Source organism: Amphiura filiformis, chromosome 6, assembly GCF_039555335.1.
Source record: "Amphiura filiformis chromosome 6, Afil_fr2py, whole genome shotgun sequence".
Lineage (NCBI taxonomy): Eukaryota > Metazoa > Echinodermata > Ophiuroidea > Amphilepidida > Amphiuridae > Amphiura > Amphiura filiformis.
In genome coordinates, this window is record NC_092633.1 from 56,724,182 (window position 1) to 56,745,157 (window position 20,976).

At 34.9% G+C, this 20,976-nt stretch overlaps 1 protein-coding gene across 1 annotated transcript in view; it reads right to left on the bottom strand.

Annotated features, from left to right (window-relative positions):
- The window catches only part of LOC140155696 (replication factor C subunit 4-like), a 443,685-nt gene that overhangs the window by 212,226 nt on the left and 210,483 nt on the right, over nt 1-20,976 (bottom strand). The window lies entirely within an intron of this gene.

Below are 20,976 nucleotides of genomic sequence, written 5' to 3' on the forward strand. Positions count from 1 at the left end.
ACAGCTTGACCAGCGCATAAGGTGATGATGATGCTGATATTTATAGGCTATCGGGAATTCCCCCTGCATTCAATAAATTGTTTGTTAATATCGGGAATTTCCCTCCAGTAGCAAGTACCTAGACACTCCCAAGCCATGTGATATAAATAATTGACCCAATGGGTGAATTAAACTCGGTCAAATTGGTAGAGCATTACTTTTGTTTAATACCAGGGTCTGTTACTGGTTACACCCTAGTTTGGTCAAAGCATTATGTTCCAAGAAACCATGGAATAAAAAAAAAAGCAAACTGAATTGCTGTATTGCGCAAGTCCCGAAAAAAAAAAAACCCCTTAGTATCAATAACCCCACACATTCACCGTTTCAAAAGACTTTCAAAATTCTGTTGGTGCATAGCCTATAGTGTTGCAGGAGGATCAACTTTGTCGAATTATTATTTTTCGCAGGTGTTTTGGGGTCTCAATATTTATTCGCCTATCGAACAATTTGAAACTTTGAAAATTATTTGAAATTGATCTTCGGTGGAATTTTGTACTGTAACGAACAGCCGAAACAATTATTTATAACATGTTCAAGAGAAACTATACCAAACTTTCTGACGGAAGCAAACACCTGTTGATTTTAACATCGAGGTGGTGTTTTGAGAAGACCACTCTTTGGCGTTATTTCAACACCATTCTTGGTGTTAATTAATCAACACCCTTTTGGTAATAATTAATTAACACCCCATAGTGTTAATTTAACACTTTATTGGTGTTCACACACTCTGGTGTTAACACCAGACTTCAGTGTTGATTAATTAACACCAGAGTTCGGCATAAGCAAATACGAATAAAGCACCTGAAAATAACAGTTTTAATTCTTCAACTGTAATTTATTCAAATTGCAACTGTCAAATATAATCAATTTATTCAAATACAACTGCCAAATGCATGGTACATAATTTGACTTGTTAATTTGAGATTTTGATAATCTTAATTTTTTTTTTTTTTTTGGCATATTTGTAATGTTTACATATAAATCACCATAGAACACCACAGTTAAACGGCCAAGAAACATACATGATGCAGTCATGTCTACAGTAGAATTCAGCACGACCTTTGCAGGACTTAAACCCCATTAAAAGCTATTAAACCAAGATAACACTCATTGAAAACAGCTCAACTATGTTACATCAGATCTTCTCTGGTTAAATCCACACACACATGTTTCTGCTTTACCTGTGCAATGAGCAATGAGCTGGTATTATAGTTTCAGTTGGGTGAACGATTATAAAGCAAACGCAAGGTAACAATTACTGTGTGGCCTTTGTTCACGAAATGAGACAATACTCTGCATATTGTTAACCACATTCTTGAAAATGAGAAACATAATGGCTGTGGGCCGTAACACAGTTTGGAAATAATTTCTTCATATTTTTTGGTGTTATCTGTCGTTTACATATCCTTCCTAAAACACCAAAGTGCGAATATTTCCAAACATCTAAATTAGCTAAAATTTAGGACATGTTAAAAACTATATTTTCTAGAATTTTAGAAGAGTACTTTTAATATAGGCCGGTTTTTTTTCACACAGCGACGTTAACTAGGCAATTACTAGTACCCATACTTCTAACATACACTATTTGTAGAGGTTACGCGTCAATGGTGAGAGCACTGTGTATCGTGTATAGGAAAATGGACAGTAACTGCAGTATGAGCAAGTGGGTTTTCTTTCATTTTACCTCAATATATTGGCTTAACATAGCCAGGAAACCTTCCTGACATTTTGTTACTAAAAATTTTCATAATTCGTTTTGGTAACTTGTGCATAGAATGTTATCTTCAGAAGATGTCAATACTAATTACTTGTTTAGGTAACTTATGCATAGAATGTTATCTTCAGAAGATATCAATACTAATATTACTTGTTTAGGTAACTTGTGCATCGAATGCTATCTTCAGAAGATATCAATACTAATTACTTGTTTAGGTAACTTCTGCATAAAATGCTATCTTCAGAAGATAGCAATACTAACTATATACTTGTTTAGGTAACTTATGCATAGAATGCTATCTTCGGAAGATATCAATACTAATTAGTTGTTTAGATAACTTATGCATTGAATGTTGTCTTCAGAAGATATCAATACTAATTACTTGTTCAGGTAACTTGTGCATAGAATGCTATCTTCAGAAGATATCAATACTAACTACTTGTTTAGGTAACTTGTGCATCGAACGCTATCTTCAGAAGATTGCAATGCTAATTGTTCCGGTAACTTGTGCATTGAATGTTATCTTCAGAAGATATCAATACTAATTACTTGTTCAGGTAACTTGTGCATAGAATGCTATCTTCAGAAGATATCAATACTAATTACTTCTTTAGGTAACTTGTGCAGCGAATGCTATCTATACGAATGCTATAGTATTGCTATCTACAGAAGATACTAATTGCTTGTTTAGGTAACTTATGCATAGAATGCTATCTTCAGAAGATATCAATACTAATTACTTGTTTAGGTAACTTATGCATAGAATGCTATCTTCAGAAGATAGCAATACTAATTACTTGCTTAGGTAACTTATGCATAGAATGATATCTGCGGAAGATATCAATACTAATTACTTGTTTAGGTAACGTATGAATAGAATGCTATCTTCAGAAGATAGCAATACTAATTACTTGTTTAGGTAACTTATACATAGAATGCTATCTTCAGAAGATAGCAATACTAATTACTTGTTTAGGTAACTTATGCATAGAATGCTATCTTCAGAAGATAGCAATACTAACTACTTGTTTAGGTAACTTATGCATAGAATGCTATCTTCAGAATATAGCAATACTAACTACTTGTTTAGATAACTTATGCATAGAATGCTATCTTCAGAAGATATCAATACTCATTACTTGCTCAGGTAACTAACGCATAGAATACTATCTTCAGAAGATATCAATACTAATTACTTGTTCAGGTAACTTGTGCATCGAATGATATCTTCAGAAGATTACAATACTAATTACTTGTTCAGGTAAGTTATGCATAGAATGCTATCTTCAAAAGATAGCAATACTAACTACTTGTTTAGGTAACTTATGCATAGAATGTTATCTTCGGAAGATATCAATACGAACGATATCTTCAGAAGATTGCAATGCTAATTGTTCCGGTAAGTTATGCATAGAATGCTATCTTCAGAAGATAGCAATACTAACTACTTGTTTAGGTAACTTGTGCATCGAACGCTATCTTCAGAAGATTGCAATGCTAATTGTTCCGGTAACCTATGCATTGAATGCTATCTTCAGAAGATAGCAATACTAATTACTTGTTTAGGTAACTTGTGCATTGAATGTTATCTTCAGAAGATTGCAATGCTAATTGTTCCGGTAACTTATGCATTGAATGCTATCTTCAGAAGATATCAATACTAATTACTTGTTCAGGTAACTTGTGCATTTAATGTTATCTTCAGAAGATATCAATACTAACTACTTGTTTAGGTAACTTGTGCATCGAACGCTATCTTCAGAAGATTGCAATGCTAATTGTTCCGGTAACGTATGAATAGAATGCTATCTTCAGAAGATATCAATACTAATTACTTGTTTAGGTAACTTATGCATAGAATTAATTACTTGTTTGGGTAACTTATGCATAGAATGCTATCTTCAGAAGATATCAATACTAATTACTTGTTCAGGTAACTTATGCATTGAATGCTATCTTCAGAAGATATCAATACTAACTACTTGTTTAGGTAACTTGTGCATAGAATGCTATCTTCAGAAGATATCAATACTAATTACTTGTTTAGGTAACTTGTGCATCGAATGCTATCTACAGAAGATATCAATACTAATAACTTGTTTGGGTAACGTATGCATAGAATGCTATCTTCAGAAGATATCAATACTAATTAACATTGATGTTATCTATATTGACGACTATGGGGCCTATCTATTGAACGTTGCATGTATTAATCGGACGTTAGGAATATCAGCATAATTATAAAGGTATCTGCATGCTGAAGATGGCAATTTTACCAACTACTTAAGATATTAGATTGAAGACTTCATGCATGCATTTTGACAAACATTCAGTTTAATGCACAGTCATCATTATTAGCTTGGCAAATACGATATGCGAACATTTTTTTTTGTAGGCTACTGTGACGCACAAAGCACGTATTTTGGTTAAATACCGGTAATGTGCGACATGGCATAGGCAATAGTGTGGAGACATCGTATTACAGAATTTGTGATCGCTATAGTAACTTGAATTGACCCAGCCAATCATTACAGAGAGCCGAATATTACAGAGGAGAACGACCCCCCCACACACACACACACACCACACCCACACAACAACACAACAGCCATGTTTATCAAAACCAAAGGAATCATTGAGTCCCTTTTATATTATCAAAAATTAAAATTAAACTGACTCAAGGATTTCTAATTTCTGATGTCTGTGCTGTTAGAGCTTTGGTAACGTCTGCAAAGGCATAGACTGTGCACGGACAAGCTTCTTATAAATACTGCAGTTTCTTGTGTTATTATTTCAAGTCGTTCTCATGGCAAATAACTCGTTATTGCTGGCGTAATACCGTCATCAAAAATCACTGCGCATGAGCATACGAGTCAATAAATCATGCAAACGTGGATGAATACCTTAATGCACACGTGCTGCCACTAGCACGTGTGCGGTGTCAGTTACAAATAAATGTGAAGAAAACACAATACGGACTGTGTCACAATGATTGGTAGCTTTAAGACATATACAGTCATAAACATTCAGTAAAAGCGCGTATTATACTTTTAGTGTTTAGTGACGAAGGATCGAGCACATATCACCGGGGACCATATAGGCATATAAACAAGATTTAGATGCATAGAATGCTATATTCAGAAGATATCAATACTAATTACTTGTTTAGGTAACTTATGCATAGAATGATATCTTCAGAAGACATCAATACTAATTACTTGTTTAGGTAACTTATGCATAGAATGATATCTTCAGAAGATATCAATACTAATTACTTGTTTAGGTAACTTATGCATAGAATGCTATCTTCAGAAGATAGCAATACTAATTACTTGTTTAGGTAACTTATGCATAGAATGATATCTTCAGAAGACATCAATACTAATTACTTGTTTAGGTAACTTATGCATAGAATGATATCTTCAGAAGATATCAATACTAATTACTTGTTTAGGTAACTTATGCGTAGAATGCTATCTTCAGAAGATATCAATACTAATTACTTGTTCAGGTAACTTGTGCATTGAATGCTATCTTCAGAAGATAGCAATACTAATTACTTGTTTAGGTTACTTGTGCATATATTGCTATCTTCAGAAGATAGCAATACTAATTACTTGTTTAGGTTACTTGTGCATATATTGCTATCTTCAGAAGATAGCAATACTAATTACTTTTGTTTAGGTAACTTATATGCATAGAAATGCTATCTTCGGAAGATATCAATACTAATTACTTGTTTAGGTAACTTGTGCATACCGTATATTGCTATCTTCAGAAGATAGCAATACTTATTACTTTTGTTTAGGTAACTTCCCAGCAAACACAAAAACGTATTTAAAACATTTTAAATATGTTATATTTTGGGTTTAGGTTTAGTTAAAAACGTTTTGATAACATTAAATTTCGGGTTATGTAAGGTCATATAAAGGTCATGAAAACGTTTTAAAACGTTTCGTTTGAAAACACACTGCAACAATATTTTTAAAATGTTTACAAAATGTTATTATAAAATATTTTTGGCAAACAGTTTTTGCCAAATATTTTGTCAACACTTAAAACACATTATGTTAGAATATTTGCTGTAGGTTATTATCAAATGTTTTTGAATGTTATGAAAACGTTTTATACCCTTTATATGTCCTTTATATAACCCGACATTTAAACGTTTTCTGACAAACTTTTGCAAATGAAGTCGGAAACGTTTTGTGTTTGCTGGGTTATGCATAGAATGCTATCTGCAGAAGATATAATAGCATTTAATGCACAAGTAACCTAAACAAGTAATTAGAATTGCAATCTTCTGAAGATAGTACAAAAAGGCTATTTGGAATAACTTAAGAAACGACCTGGCTGCCGTTCAGTGGAATGAGCTTTTGACAAAAGACGACCCGGAGACAGCTTGCTCTAACATCACAAATGCCATCCAGACAGTGCACAGCACAGCAAAATCCCACGAAAGAATATCCGTTCTTTTGTCAACCATCCTGAGTGGTGGAATGAGGAATGTGATGAGGCTTTGAAGAAGAAAACTAGCAAATGGAAAAGATGGAAGGCGCTTCAAAAAGTCTCGCCTTTAGTCAGGCACAAAACACCTACACCTCTATTTCCCGAAAGGTGACAACTAAATCGCATAAATGTAAAAAACATCTCTATGCAAAGTACGAGGGTCATTCAAAAAGTTCTACCTGTTGGGTCATAACTTTTGTTTTGCTACAGGTAGCTACTTGACAATTTGCATACATATAGTTCGTAACGTCACCTACAGGTGGTGAAAAAAATCATGTCAAGACCATTTTCAGATTTTTGTAGGTGACCTGAAAAACACAGTAAGAAACGGTACACCGGAAACGGTGACGCATCTTTGGATATTGCACTTGAAAACATGAGTGCAGCCAATGTACGAACTTCCCTCTTTATACAAAAAAATCATATTAGTAACAATATAAATTTTGAATGAATATACACCTTACAGTCCAAAACATCATCTGTGACTGAAAAAGTGAAATTTTGATGGACAGAAAATTACCCAGAATTCCCATTTTCGGAGGGATATCTTGTAACATCTCAGGTAATGATAATCAGCATAGTGTCCATCCCTACAGCATGACTTTTCTAGCTGCGCTTTTAGATAAAATACAAATGTTAAAGCTACTATAACACATTTTTCAGTCAAAAAAGTAAATTTAATTGCCTTTGTGATCTATTTTGGTATTTTATTCCAAAGAAAGCGCCATAATGCCACCATTTTACACCATGTTTTATTAAAGTCAATACGGTATCTTCATAAACTGTGTTTGTGGTCATTTATACTAATTTTATTACACTGGCTATTTGTTCTATTAGTTGTGTGCATATTAATGTCCATCATTTTCAGTTTGTGGCAACCTTTCAACCAGTACATATAATTTTATGATTATTCTTGTGTTTTATACAGTTTTTACTGTATAACATGACCAAATGGAATAATTATGGGATCTTCAACACACTGTACTTAAGACGCCTTTGTAAATATTGTACATATGTTGACCGTTTCCGGTGAACCAGATCTTACTGTGTTTTTCAGGTCACCAACAAAAATCTGAAAATGGTCTTGACATGATTTTTTCACCACCTGTAAATTTTCAAGTAGCTACCTTTAACAAAACAAAAGTTATGAACCAACAAGTAGAACTTTTTGAATGACCCTCGTATTACGCGGCATGTCATATTTTGCAGAGATTGCAAAAAGAAAATAATAATAATACAAAATTATATATATCGACGGACTCTGGTGTTGGCACCTAAAGGCCAAGTCAACTATTTTTTAGCCTAAGTTACCTAAACAAATAGGCCTAATTAGTATTGTTATCTTCTAAAGATACCATTCTATGCATAAGTTTTCTAAATAAGTAATTAGTATTGCAAAGACCAAAGGTAAAGAAACCTTGCAGTCATAACATACGTGCAGGGTTTATCAGAATATATAATTATATATGTGTAAAACCTTTGGAAAATTTGGCATTAGACTGTCTGAACATAACAAGGACCTGGACAGAGCTTGCTGTTCCATCAAATACACCAGATCAGAAAGTAACGTTTTTAAGAGAGAACAAAATAGGTCAGCTGCTGATGACCAATCAGCAAGAAGTAATCATATAATTAACTGGGAGGAGTCGAGAGTTATTGATAAGGAGGAGGTACGTATCAAGCGATGGACATGATGGATAAGGAAATCCATATGGATCAGGAGGGGAGGAATGAATAACACCATGAACCGATACGAGGGCACCTACAATCTGAGTAATATCTACAACCCTCTGTTACAGAGCGACATAGGGACTGGCAACGCTGGTTCCCGCCGTAGCAGAGCTTCACAACTTAACTCTGAAGAAATACGATTGATCTATAGACGGATGAAACGTCAGTTGGTGAGTTTTTTACCGTCATTTCACCACTTTTGGTTTTGTAAAAATAATCTGTAATATTTAAACAACAACAAACCTGATGAATCTCTACAGTAGCTAATTACTTTTGTTTAGGTAACTTATATGCAGAGTATGCTATCTTCAGAAGATAGCAATACTAATTACTTGTTTTGGTAACTTATGCATAGAATGCTGTCTTCAGAAGATATCAATACTAATTACTTGTTTAGGTAACTTATGCATAGAATGCTATCTTCAGAAGATAGTAATACTAATTACTTGTTTAGGTAACTTTACATTGAATGCTATCTTCAGAAGATAGCAATACTAATTACTTGTTTAGTTAACTTGAACATTGAATGCTATCTTCAGAAGATAGCAATACTAATTACTTGTTTAGGTAACTTGAACATTGAATGCTATCTTTAGAAGATTGCAATCGATGATATCTGGGCAAATACGGTATGCGAGCATTTTTGCGTACGCCCAAGCACGGATTTTGGCTAAATACTGTGCGACATGGCATAGAGAATGGTGTGGAGACATCGTTTTACAGAATTTGTAATCGATCGTAGTAACCTGAATTGGCCCAGCCAATCATTGCGGAGAACCGAAAATTACAGAGGAGAACGAAACAGACACACACACAACAAAACAACAACCCTGATAATCAAAACCAAAGGAATCATTGAGTCCCTTTTATATTGTTAAAAATAAAAACAAAACTTACTGAAAGATTTCTATCTCTTAAAACAGATTCATCAGGATCGTTCATAGTTCATTAAAGTAGGAAAGGTTCTTGTTCAGATCCTAGTAATCTGGTACTCACTCGGAAATATTTCAATTCCTATCAGGAATCTTGATCACTCTGTTGTGATGTATCTAGATGTTTGATGAAACGGCAACACTGTTTGGTCTTGATGATGTTTCCAGACTTCCTGGTTGCCGATTGTTGATGAGTTGATCGTAGATCTTGTCTAGTTTGTAAGCCCCCTCGTCTATGTTTTTTTTAAACTTGATGCAAAACATTCTAATATATTGTTATTATTAAGTGTTGACAAGATATTTGACAAAATTGTTTGCCACAAAATATTTTGCAATAACATTTTGACCACATTTTTAAAATGTTGTTGTTGTGTTTTTCATTTCAAACGTTTTAAAAATGTTTTCATGACCTTTATATCACCCGACATTTAAATGTTATTAAAACGTTTAACAAAAACCAAAAGGCGTTTATTCAACGTTTTTAAAAAAAAACATTTTTGTGTTTGTGTAACATCGATAGCATTGGGTGCATGCTTCTACTGAAAATAGCATTGAATGCTTTCTTAGCACATTATGATAGCATATGCTTTCTACTGAAGATAGTATAGCAGTGGGTGCTTTTTACTGAATATAGCGCAGTTAGCATTTTGATGCTTTCTACCTAAGATAGATTTTATAACTACTTTTTATTAATAGCACTAGCAGTGGGAGCCTTCTTCGAAAGATATCATATCAGTGGGTGCTTTTTACTAAATATATAGCAGAGTTAGCATTGATAGCTGTGTTTGATTTGGAAGACAGTATCAATAGCAGTTGGTGCTTTCTACGGAAGATAGCACAGTTAGTATTTTATGTCGATACTTTCTACCGAATACCGTATATAGACAGCAGTGGTGCTATCTTCGGTAGAAATACCCTATCATTGTTATCTTCAGATCGGTATAGAAACATTGCATATTTGATGCTTTCTACTGAAGATAGCAATTGACATAGGCGTAGATCGGGGGATACCCCCCATATTTTGCCAGGGGGATGGTCCATACAATCCCCCCATGTTGATGACGCCTGTATGTGGGTTTCTGACCAAATTAACCTCATATTTGGCCATTTTAGTCTCCCTAAGTGCAAATTTTAGCGCGCTTCGCGCGAATTTATTCCACTTTTCTATCATATTTCATCAGCTAAACTTCAATATGGGAAATTTTTCGCGCGCTTTGCGCTCATTTGTACCATAAACTTATTCTGTTGCCAAAAGGTGCTGGATTCTCTATACTTCAAAAAAAATCTAACCCCACCCCCCCCTCCCAATGTCAAAAAGAAATCTACGCCACTGCAAATGGGCATATTCGATGCTTTCTGCTGAATATATCACAGTTCATGAGTATAACCCCGATAATAGTTTATACTTAATTCTTTTGTTAGCATATGTCAACATTGGCAGCTTTCCACTGGTAAGGGCCTATGTTCAAGAAAGCATTGTCGGCATTAGATGTTTTTGTTGAAAATTAGCATTAGTAGCACTGAATAATGAAGTCGATACAAAAAAACAATTGACATTGTGCAGGTATGAAACGCTTTTAGATATTACTTTTGCATATTAAAATGCCATTTAGATCTAAGAATACTTTATTCTTTCCTGCTTGCTTCAAATTTCTTTTTAAACGGAAGAAGTATGCTGACACCTAATTCATCAGCAAATCCTCCCTACGTCGATTTATAAGAAAATAAAATGATATAAAGGTAAATTGTGAAATACGAGTAAATTATGATAATATTTTGAAAGCTAAGAGTCGTTGATATGCTATAGAGGTTGGTTTGAATTATTTTAAGGCAGGAACTTACAACAGACAGTCAATTTGGCTATAAGCCGCCCGGAGTCAGGCATGCAAATGGGCAACGTTAATTTTACGATACGTGTGTTTTTCTAATATTCACGTTTCACATGGGGACTATTATAATATGCATGGTAGGGCTCAAACATTCACTTTGACGAAATTTGAAGACGAAATCACGATTGACACCTGTTTACAGTAAGTTGTTGTTGTTTTTGTTATTTCAAACTTATTATATGTTTATAGGCCTACATGCGATACCCAGCTTTCTGGGTTAGTGCATTGGGTCCTAAATTTACAAAAAGTCGGCGTCAATAAAATATTGCGGCAACAAAAGTTTAAATAACCCCCGGTTACCTCCTAAGCAGGCTAATATTGTATTGACATCAGTCTTTTTAATAAAATAAACACACTTTCTGTGATCATCTTGTGACTCCCTACATTTTGGGCATCACACATTTTATGACCCCCCCCCCCTATTTTTCTTTCCAAAAATTTATGACCTCGCGTTTACGTGTTAATGTTGGAAATGTATTTTCTTGTTATTTTGTGATAATAAAGACCGAAAATGTGCCAAATAGCATTTGGATTGAAGTTCAGAAAGTGTTCTTTAGTATTTTACCATTCTAAATTATAGATTAATATTTGACAGTCATAGGAAACATTGATTTAAGGGATGGGGTATGAACGTTTGGACAGTATTTATTGTGGGACATTAGAGCACATCAGACATATCGAATTGCATTCTGAATACGAAGAATGTCCTTCTGATATCAAATAATTTTGATTTTTGAAATTCGCAATGTAATACACATTTTATGGCAAATGATTAAAAATTGATATTTTTGATATTGAACAGTACTCGATCTGATGGTTTATACTTAAAGTGTATGTAGGTGGGATGAAAAGCCGACGATCAATTGAAAATTTTGACCTTTCGTATTGAAGATATGGATTTTTTCCCAAAACACCAAAAAAATAGGCCTTTTGGGGAAAAAAATCCATATCTTCAATATGAAAGGTCAAAATGTTTAATTGATCGTCGGCTTTTCCTCTCAGCTACATACACTTTAAGAATATGTCATTAGATTTATACAATTTACTTCGAGGACTGTTATATATCAAAAATGTGAAAAATATCAAATTTTAATAATTTGTCATAAAATTTGTATTAGACTAGTTTTTAACATCTCCCCCTCCACATGACTACCGAATTAGGACACATTAGGCCAAGGAAAGTCGATTTTGAGTTTCCAGTCACCCGCCCTCACTTCATTTTCTGACCCTCACTTGAATTCATTATTGTGATTTTCCAAAAAATGCCAATGAAAACTGGTTATATTTGCAAAAAAAATATGAATATCCCTAAGTTATTTTTTGTGGAAAAAATCAAAATCAAAACATACATTTTGCTGTCAACCTTGCAGACTCTTTGTAATATACTTTTGAATCTCATTTGGGCTAAACATCCATCTTCAAGTGAGTGAGCGGCAAATAACAACACATTTTACATGCATGTTGGTCATATAATGAAAGGCAGACAAATAATGAATAATGAAAAAGTTACCTCACTTGTTTTCAGAAATTATGTGACGGGAAACTCAAAATTGACTGTTAGGGGCCTTAAGAAAAGTTTCCTGTAAGATTTAGATTACTACACCCCTGTATAGAACTACTTTGGGGCTAACAGTAAAAAAAACCTATCGTAGGACTAACATAGTAAAAAAAAAGTTCCCCCGTATATATGACTACTTCGCTACACAGTAAAAAAAAGCAAACAGATAACATCCCGCACCCTAGGACTACACAATGATCTAGGGACTACTTTTTAAGATCTTCCCCCGGACTACACAGTAAAAGAAAGTCTCCAGTCCCCCTAGACTATTTTTAATACCTATCATCCCGTAGGACTACCAGTAAAAAAATTACACTGTACATAGGACTAGGCCTACTCTGTAAAAAATGTTCCTAGTACAGTAAAGAACATAAACCCGTGCGAGTATGACTCCCGTAGGACTACTTTCTTTTGGGTGGGTGCGGCGTGCCGCACCCACCCTGTATTCTCTGACTATTGACCTACTTTTTTACATGCCGCAGTGTTGAGAAAATATTTGTGCCGGTTATATCCCAAACACCCACAGAGGTGATAGTTTACAGCGAGTTTTGTAATTATTACTTGATTTTGATATGTAAGTAATACGATAAAGTCGTCATAGGCAGTAATGTGTTTGTATTAAAAGAAATAACAAAAATAATTATTTAAGTAATAGAAATACTATTTGGAAATTGCAGCAAGATTTGCAGATGTTTTTATTTGAACAGTACCAGTTCACCAGTTTTGCTAGTTTTCCTAATCTTTGGGCTAAATTAATAGCATCGTGAAGGTCATATATATCATTTTATACTGAGAGCTTCGGCATGTAGGCCTATACTCTGGTTGCTCTACCAAAAAGGAATTACTATAAAACCCACAAATTTATCCAATTACCCCCTGCTGATGCCCAATTATAGAGCTATCAAAATGGTGTAAAAATATCCCATAATACCATTATTACATAACAATTTTCTATCTTTTGGCTTGTCTACTGTGGTTTATCATTGGGGTGCCCTAGTCTAGCCTGGAGTGAATTTGGCTGAAGGGGATAATTACATTTGTACTAGTAATTGGTCCTGGATAAACATCCCTTTTTCATAGAGCAAGAGCACTATACTTAAATACAGCTTGTATGTGCATTGTGTTCAGTGTGTACATAGGCTATTTACTTTTCAAATCTTGTGACAAATAGTGCTTGTATAAGGTATTATAGACACATTATTAGAATGCATGTGCACCAGTAGAAATGGCCCAGGTTGAATAAAATAAATAAACATATGAATGAATATTTTATTCCCTGGATTATTTTTGTTGGGACAAAATAATGATATAGTTTGACGCTTTGAAATACAGTTATGTTAATCATAATAAAGTTACAAAGTTAAAAAATAATATCGAAATATTGTAAAATCAAACATTTCCCCTCATAAGTTGCAATACAACATATTGAGGAAATTGATGACAGATTTTTAAACTTTGATATGGAAAGATACCCCAGCCCTGTTGTCTCACCAGAGAAGATGAGCAGAAGTCTTTCTATCTGATGATAAAAAACTACTCTAGGTATGATTACGAAAATGTTTTAAATAACTATTATCTACAAAAGTTTTATAACCATGTTTTATATAAAATGTTAACATAAAACGTCTTGTGTTATGATGTGAAGGGTTAATATAAAAACAGGGAAAATCTGTTCCAACTGACCAGCAGAGAACAAAGGATAAGCAATAGATCAGATTAAAATCAGGGAAAATATGACACAACCTCCAATGGGGAATAACAAACGTATAAACGTATAAAGTTAAAAACTCTTTTAACTTTGTTTATACGTTTTGTGTTATTCCCTATTGGAAATCGATGTTGTGTCATATTTTCCTATTTTAATTGTGAACTTGACTTACTCATTCTTTCATTTCTCTTGACAATTTTTCATTTGCCCACCCTATTCCTTTTAAAGGAATTTTTATTAAAATATCTCCCTGTATGACTACACGGTAAAATAGTTCACCGTAGGACTACTTTGTGCCCATCAAACACAAAACGTTTTACAGAAAACGTTTTAAATGAAATGGTATAAAAGGTTCATAACATTCAGAAAACTTGATGCAAAACATAATTGCTAACATAATAATTTTGCATATATATTTGCCAGATTTATTTTGCAGTAGGCCTACCGGGTTGCAGTATAATTATGATAATAGCCCTACATCATTTTGACAAAATGTTGTTGTAGTGTCATTTCATATAAAACGTTTTAAAAATGTTTTCAAAATATATTACCCGACATTTAAATGTTATTAAAACATTTCGATCAAAATCAAAACGCATTTGATATTTATAGCGTTTTTATAAAATAGTGTATGTTTGCTGGGACCAATATACAATGCACATGTTTGGTAGTTTTGCATTTTTTATGTAGTGATTTTGTACTGAGTGAACGTGAACTTCGTTCTGTGATTGCAGTGTTTGGATACGTTTGTTAATGAAACATATTTTGTATTATAGGCTATCTCATATGAGTTAAACACAGTAATTGATCATAAATTGTGTTTTTAAATCTTCCGATTGACAGTTTCGTCTATCTATAAAGTAAAAAAAAAGGGTGGGTCTATTTTTACCTTTTAGCTAAAAGAAAATTTGATGCTTGTATAAAATATTATTCTCCTGTTCATTTTCAGTAGGCCAAACCAAAACTACAACAATCATGCCAATTACTAGACCTTTGTTTAAGCGACTTGGAATCCTTGAAAACCGACTAGATTCACTTACCTCCGCCATGAGAAACCTGAAGAACGAAAAGATTCTACTCGAGGCACATCTCAACATGAGGAAGCCAAAGAAGAAAAGGAAACCAAAACGAAAGGTATATAGGCCTACCCTGAGGCGGGGTCGGGGTCAGAGGCGGGGTCAGAGGGTGCATGACCTATAGCGCTGTTTGTATTCAAATATTGAGACAAATAAAGCTGATATATAAGAGGAATGGTAAAGCGGATCTCTATAAGGCCAAGGCTTGATATAAGGGGTGTCACTTTCGCCCATTATTTATATACATGGCATTTATAACTCACGATCTACAAGACCGTATGACAATAGCTGACAATATGCTCATTTCCAAGTGCATGCAGTTTTTGTGTTAAATTGCTAAAACGGGAATAATATGGCTCCTTTCATCCCATTCGTCGTAATTACGAAGAGTGCTTTTCGAAGAATTTGAATACCACCAACATGTAATTGATATTCACATTCATATGTGCATGCGTCCATTGAAGATTGGACTTTTTCATGAAATTGTGAACGGTATACTAGCTATTTTAGAAATACCATTTTAAAAATACAAACATCTGCGTTTTCTTGGGAAACACCGTATAGTAGTTGCATGTAGTATATAACCAAAGTCATAGCATGATAAACGGGGCAAAAGTATTTTGTACAGCTCAAAAACGTCAGAGGAGACCTCAATGCGCTGTGCAATTTTAACTAGAGCGGTTAACGCACCATAGCTGAACTTGGGGCTTTGGCACTATCTTGTGGTATGCCACTGTAGACTTGCTCCAAGTCCTTTGGCGTCCATAGTTAGTGAATGTAAAATTCATGGAAGCTTTGCCACATCTTCCAAAAATTTCTTATTTCTTTCTAAAATTTTGAAGTTATTCTTTCAAAATAGTTATTTACCATCATAACTTTGTATAGTGGACTTTCTTATCACACTTTACCCCATGCATACTGTGCACTGCAGGGGTAGTGTTTGAGCAAAATGCCCACCATGGCCACACCCGGAGGGGGTTCTCCCTGGTTGAAGGTATACGGGGATGTGCCACGGTTTTGGGGTACCTTTTCAGCAATTTTGGTATATCAATGGGTGGGTTTTCAGTGGAGACCAATGCGCCCAATTGGGTGCATTTTGGCAAAAGTGCCCCTAAAAGCGCCCAATTAGTGCAAATTTGGGTGCTTTTGGGTGTTTTTGTGTGGAAAATTGGTATACTGATGGGTGGCAAAATCAGCAAAAAGTAGGTAAAGAGAAAGTCAGCATCCAAAAGTCTGCGTGGCACATCCCCGTAAATATTTTTTTCGAAGAACCCCCCCCGGGTGGCCACAAGGCATAGGCCTACTTCCTCCACAAAAATTCTGACCTGACTAAAAATCTGAGGGAGTCCAGTATATGATACTTCGACCATGGGTCCTAAGAAGAGCATGTCATTGAATAGAGAAAAAGTAAAGGAGGAAGCCTTGATGAAGGCTAATGCCACTGCCACACGTTTCGGACCCAGTGGCGTAGATTTCTTTTGACTTGGGTGGGATGGGGTTGGAAAAAATTCTTGAAATAGTGAATCCTGTACCTTTTGGCGACAGAATAATAAGTTTATGGTACAAATGTGCGCGACTCGCGAGAAAAATGTTGCCGGCATTTGGAATCTAAACTGATAAAATATTGTGCAAAAGTGGAATAGCGCGAAAAAATTTGGGCTTATAAAATGGCCAATTATAAGACTCTTATTAAGAGGTTAATTTGGTCAGAAACCCACATACACGCTAGGCGTCAACATGGGGGATGATTGTATGCACCATCCCCCTGGCAAAATATTGGGGAGATTTACCCCCCCCCCATTCCCCCGGGCTCTACGCCTATGTTCGGACCATTTCTCTTTACTTTCATGTGACACCACCCGGGTCACACTTTTGTTCTGTTTTCGAAATAATTAATATAGAAAAAAAACCAGAACATGAATATTGCCCCGGTTATGAGGAGTGTCAAAATTGCCATTTCCCATCATACATTTTTGGTAATATGTCTTTTGAGCTGTGAACAAGTAAAAGGGGATCTTTTGGAGGCTGCGAACAGTCAAAATCAAGGGTCTTTCTTGGCTTTCTAGTTGAAAATCCGAAAATCAAGCGTCTTGGTAAAATTATATCACAGTTTTATTCTTTTCAGAAAAGTTGTCTGCATTTCTGTTCAATTCTTCACCTAAAGATCACTTATGTTTTAAGATACTTTGTTACTGCACATTCTTGAAGTGAATACCTTTGTGGGAGGTTTTTTGTGACTCTTCCCAAACGGGCAAAAAGCATGCTTGCACTCCAAAATCCAAAGTCTATGGCTTATTATATTCAGCGAAACGAAACGAAACGAAACGAAACGAAACGAAACGAAACGAAACGAAACGAAACGAAACGAAACGAAATGAAGTTCTCACGGCTATTGGACATTATGCAGATTGTCACAGCTCATCTTGTGATACCAGTTGTTCCTCACGGGTGCGCATTGTTGATTAAGAAACACATTTCTCACGGCTATTTCTGAATGAATTATGAATTGATTTCGATTGCAAATTATGCAGATAGTCACTGCACCTGCGGATGTTTTGATACTCATTTCAAAGTTGTCATTCATTCCTAGCAGGTGCAATGAGCCCGTTTCGTTGATTATCTGCATAATTTGCAATCAAAATCAATTCATAATTCATTCAGAAATAGCCGTGAGAACTGTGTTTCTAAATCAACATTCCGGGCTCATTGCACCTGATGGGAGTGAGTGACAACCTTGAAATTGGTATCAAAAGATGCGCTGTGGCAATCTGCATAATTTCCACTCTAAATAGATTCCATAATTGGCTTAAAAAAAGCCATGAGAACTTCATAATTCATTCAAAGTAGCCGTGAGAACTTCGTTTCGTTGATTATCACTTTTGGCAAAAAGTGATAATCAACGAAACGGGCTCACTGCACCTGCTAGGAATGAATTACAACTTTGAAATGGGTATCAAAACATCCGCTGTGACTATCTGCATAATTTGCAATCAAAATCAATTCATAATTCATTCAGAAGTAGCCGTGAGAACTTCGTTTCGTTGATTATCACTTTTGGCAAAAAGTGATAATCAACGAAACGGGCTCACTGCACCTGCTAGGAATGAATGACAACTTTGAAATGAGTATCAAAACATCCGCTGTGACTATCTGCATAATTTGCAATCAAAATCAATTCATAATTCATTCAGAAATAGCCGTGAGAAATGTGTTTCTTAATCAACAATGCGGACTCATTGCACCCGTGAGGAACAACTGGTATCACAAGATGAGTTGTGACAATCTGCATAATGTCCAATAGCCGTGAGAACTTCATTTCGTTTCGTTTCGTTTCGTTTCGTTTCGTTTCGTTTCGTTTCGCTGAATATAATAAGCCAAGTCTATGCTATAGCTCACCCAGTAGACCACGTACACGATCAATTGCCAGGCATGATCATGACGATGTACAGTATAGTCTGTGTTATACAGACCGTGTACTTATATTATCCATAGGGAGAGAAACTACTGGGATCCACACACTTTCGGAAACCATTAAAATTCATAAAATTCTATTAATATTTCAAGAAAAAATGATTAAAATGAATCCTAACCTCAATAAAATTTCTGGAAAATTAATTAAAATGAATCATTGCTAAAGGACATACATGTTCATTTATCTTATTTCACAGGCGTTCACAATAATAGGAGCCCTTAGAATTAAAATGCAAATTAATAATTACATGCAAAGCAAGTAGGCCTATGTGTTTTGTTTGGTAAAATAAATAAAATATAACTATTGGTGCATGTATGCATAACAAAATAACATTATAAAAATGTCTATCATTTGACATTTTACATGTATACATTTTCAAAATGAAGCCATTTAATAACAGGCCCCCTCCCCCTATTTTCTGGGCCCAAATGCAATATTTTTTATCCCTGAATAAATATTTTTTCACCAAAAACTTTCTTGAATTATTCTGCATAGGGTCTGCTACTAGAAAAAATAAACTTGCAAACTCAGTGTGGTGAAATAGTGAAACATATATTGCATAACATAATTATTCGCTGTCGTAGTGCACGTTATAATATAGCCGTTGCTAGGCCAACTGGATCACGCTTTCTTTGTTACGAACCACTGATCAAGTGATCACAACACAAAGCCTATATGGCATATCAAAATTCGGAACAGGTGTATGAACCCAGGCTTGGAGCAGTAACCAATGGTTACTAACGTGCACTACGACAGCGAATTAAGGCCTAAAAGAATTTGAAAAAATAGGCCCGACCCTGGACAAAGGGTCAAAGTTTTCAAAGTTCGCCGACGAGCATGAGTACCCGCGGATACACGGAGTACCGGAACCGGGATTTACTAAAAGGTTACTGAGTTATAAGGAAGTAAATATGTAAGTTATGCTATTTCATGGGTCAGCAAAAATACAAAACGCACAAAATAACAACCAAAAACTGAATGAGTGCATAATACTACCAACCGAAATCTTCAGTACCGCCAATATAATGCTAATCATCTGTACATTGTACTGTAGACCCCCCTTGGGTCCATGGATAACGATTGGTAATGTAGACTATAATATGTGACTGTACACGACGAATGAGCCGTAAATTCCTCCCCCGCTCAATTTTGTTTTATTTCGTGTTTAGAAAATAAACATAAGCTTTAAAATGGTATATCATTTGACTTCAAACGATATCGAGAAGCGGGGTTATGGTTTGTTGAACTTTGCTCCTTCAACAAAATGGTAGCTTTTTTCGTTTCTACATGTGTCTCTTTTTCCACATTGCTGTCAATAAATATCAAACAGTCATAATTGGTGGTCATTTCAAATCATCCCCAAGTCAACGAGGTTCAAGAAAGTTCTCTCATTGTTAATTGTTGATTATACATATACCTATACAAAATACAATGCCTGGTAACCTACCACTTGAACAGGATTTCGCCAAAGCAAACAAAGACCAGAGCTATTAAAATTCTATAGCCATCTAAGGTATAGAAGCTTATTATCCTCTTCAACAATAGGATTATCAAATGAGATAGATGTCGCGCCAACTTGAGGTACCGATGAATACCAAATTCATGCACATTTTACACTGTAACTCAGAATACAATTTAGGACATTTACGGCTCATTCGTGCTGTACGGTCACATATTATAACATTAAAAATCAACCCAATACATGGGTGTGGGGAGCGGTCACTGAATTCTAGCGTTCAACATAGGAGCCTCCTAGTGCAGTTATGCTATCTTCATGATCATCGGTAGTTGGATGTGATGTGCGTGCATGCTGCTATCTTCGATAGACATGGTAGACATCAAATTTTGAGAGCCTTATTTTACATGGTAAATTGTTCAAAAATTAGATTTATGATATTGAAAGTATACCATGGTAGTGATTTAGGTTAAGGGAAGGGGTATGAACGTTTGGGGGACATTAGAGCACATCAGACATATCGAATTGCATTCTGAATACTAAGAATGGCCTTCTGATATCAAATAATTTTGATTTTTTGAAATTCGCAATGTAATACACATTTTATGGCAAATTATTAAAAATTGATATTTTTGATATTTAACAGTACTCGAAGTAAACTTTATAAATCTGATGATTTCTACCTAAAGTGTATGTAGGTGGGATGAAAAGCCGACGATCAATTGAAAATTTTGACCTTTCGTATTGAAGATATGGATTTTTTTCTCCAAAACACCAAAAAATTAGGTCTTTTGGGTAAAAAAATCCATATCTTCAATATGAAAGGTCAAAAATTTCAATTGATCGTCGGCTTTTCCTCCCAGCTACATACACTTTAAGACTATATCAT